This window comes from Lactuca saligna, chromosome 2, assembly GCF_052625555.1.
Source record: "Lactuca saligna cultivar CGN05327 chromosome 2, ASM5262555v1, whole genome shotgun sequence".
Lineage (NCBI taxonomy): Eukaryota > Viridiplantae > Streptophyta > Magnoliopsida > Asterales > Asteraceae > Lactuca > Lactuca saligna.
This window is the reverse complement of record NC_136418.1, coordinates 32,842,902-32,846,024: the sequence shown is the minus strand read 5'-3', so window position 1 is coordinate 32,846,024 and position 3,123 is coordinate 32,842,902.

Below are 3,123 nucleotides of genomic sequence, written 5' to 3'. Positions count from 1 at the left end.
GGAATGGATGGTCATCATCAATTTCTTCTCCTTGTTGCTTGAGTTTTCTTTCGGCTAAGGGCACCTGCTACCACATTGACCTTGTCGGGATGGTAGCGGATATCGCACTCATAGTCACTGAGCAGTTCTACCCATCGCCGTTATCTCATGTTTAAGTCCTTCTGATCGAAGATGTGTTGTAGACCTTTATGGTCGGTAAAGATCGTGCACTTGGTTCCGTAGAGATAATGTCTCCAAATCTTCAGTGCGAACACCATTGCTCTTAACTCCAGGTCATGAGTTGTGTAGTTAACTTCGTGTGCCTTCAGTTGTCTCGAGGAATAAGCGATCACTTTTCCTCTCTGCATAAGCACACAACCTAAGCCCTGATTGGATGCATCGCAATAGACAACGAAATCCTCTGTCCCTTCGGGTAGGGGTAGGATAGGTGCGCTGCACAAGGCATGCTTTAATGTTTGGAATGAAATATCTTGCTTTTCACTCCAACAAAAGGGTACACCTTTCTACATCAGAGTGGTTAGGGGTTTGGCGATTCTGGAAAAATTCTGAATGAATCTACGATAATAACCGGCGAGACCCAAGAATTGACGGATTTCTGTGGGTGTCATCATTGCTGACCAATTCTCTATCACCTTGATTTTGGACGGGTCCACGTGTATACCCTCCTTGCTTATCACGTGAACAAGGAAAGTTACCTTCCGAATCCAAAATTCGCATTTGGAGAATTCCGCATATAGCTTCTCCATTCTAATAGTTTCCAACACTAATCTCAAGTGTTGTTTGTGATCTTTTTGCTTCAGGAATAGACAAGTATTTCTTCAATGAATACGATAACGAACTTATCCAGAAAGGGGTGACACACCCGGTTCATCGGGTCCATGAACACTGCAAGTGTGTTGGTTAGACCGAAGGGCATCACTACGAACTCATAGTAACCATACCGAGTCCTGAATGTTGTCTTGGAAACATCATTCCCGTGAACTCGAAGTTGATGATACCCTGATCTAAGGTCTATCTTCGAGAAGTAACTGGCTCCCTGAAGTTGGTCAAAAAGTTTGTCTATTTGAGGAAGAGGATAACTGTTTTTGACGGTCAATTTGTTCAGCTCACGGTATTCTATGCACATCCGAAAGGATCCATCTTTCTTCTTTACAAATAATACAGAGGATCCCCAGGGTGAGGAACTCGGTCTTTTGAACCCTTTACTAAGTAGTTCACTGAGCTGGCTGGATAAATCCTGCATTTTTGCTGGAGCTAAGCGATACGGAGACTTGGCTACATGATTTGTTCCAGGAATTAGGTCGATGTGAAACTCGACTTAGCGTTCGGGAGGAATTCCCAGGAGTACTTCGGGAAACACATCAGGAAAGTTGCAAACTTCGGGGATGCTCTCAAGGTCTTTAACTTCCTGTTTCTCATTGATTACATGAGCTAGAAATGTGTAACACTCCTTTCGCATAAGCTTTTGAGCTTTGATGCATGAAATGATGCGAAGATTAGAACTAAGTTTATCGCCATAGATCAGGATAGTTTGGCTAGAGGGAAGATTGTGACGGATGGCTTTTTCATAACAAAGGATATCAGCATGATTGGGACTCAACCAATGCATGCCAATGATAACATCAAAACTCTTTATGGAAACTAGCATTATGTCAATGGGGGGAAGAATGATCGTTCAGGGTAAGGGTACAACCTATAAATATATCGTTAGGGTTTTCTTTCTCACTGTTAGCCATCTATATGGTAAATGTTTCGGTTAATGGTTGAGGATTAGGTTTAAGAAGATGTATAAATGAATGGCTAACAAAACTTCTTTCAGCACCATAATCGAAAAGGATACAAGTATAAGAGTTGTCGAGAAGGAACATACTTGTGACAACGGTGGGGTCGGTGACTGCCTCCTCCTACTTTATAGTTAGAACTATCTTTGCGTTGTTGGTTGTTGTTGCTTTTGGGCAATTTCGCTTGAAATGCCCGACTTCACTGCACCTTAAGCAGGCCAGATCGAAACTCGCTCTAGAAGCTTCATTGGTTGGTTGAGCTGGTGTTTTGCAGTTTTTAGCAATGTGGCCCTTTTTGCCACAGCTGTTGTAGAGCATCTGTCAGACCCCCAAACCAGAACGGCGGAATCGTTCGAGGGTGGATGACTTCATGTAGTATCGTAACAATTGAATACATAGTAAAGAAAGCAATACAACCATCACATATATAATTTAAAAGTTTACATTGTTGAAAGGTACTTATTTCAAAAGATATTACAACATGATGTTTAAAATGAAATTAAACTAACGCCGCAACATCCCTTCTTCAAAAGCTGCAGTTTACCAGTATTACTGAATCCCTGAGAAATACAAGTGGTTTTGAAAGAGTAGGTCATCATTTAAGCTGGTGAGTTCATAAGTATTTAGTGACAATGTTTATATGAAAAAGAATGAAAATGTTTTGTTCACATTAAATGTTCCAAGAAAATCCCATATTTTATACATAGTAGATGGTAGTTTGATTTGTTCTTAAAACTGTAATGGAATAGTGCTTTTCATGCCTAAAATAGTGGCTTTATGCGTAAATCGTTAAGGCATTTGAAAAACCCCATAAATCAATGTGTTTTTAATACTCCATGTGAGTCTTATAACCATGCTATTTGACCAGGATGCCTATATCAACGTTCTTCAGACGTTGGAAAGTTATGATGTTTGTCACCCCTGGCCTGCTAGCCTAGCTATAGGTAACAGCTTAGGTGTGGGATTCTCAATCCCATATAGATCTATACACAGGTATCACACTCCCCTAGAAGGGATTATGGTATATAATACAGGACTTAAAATGCATACATAAAAGTACGTGAAATGTCTCACAAAATTTAGTATAAAAAAGATTTACGTATGAAAATGTCCATTTGTTCTTGTATATGAAAATATCTTCTTCGATGTAGTGCAACTAGTATGTAAATGTTCATGATTTCCTCGTAAACTATACCTATTATAGTTTGTCAAAGTGTGTTCCATTCATATAGTAAACCCCATTGTAATGCTCATTCTTTATGTAAATTATAACATGTAAAGTGACTTAACTGTTCACATATACCTAATGTAAAATGGAGCATTTGATTTGTATATACATATA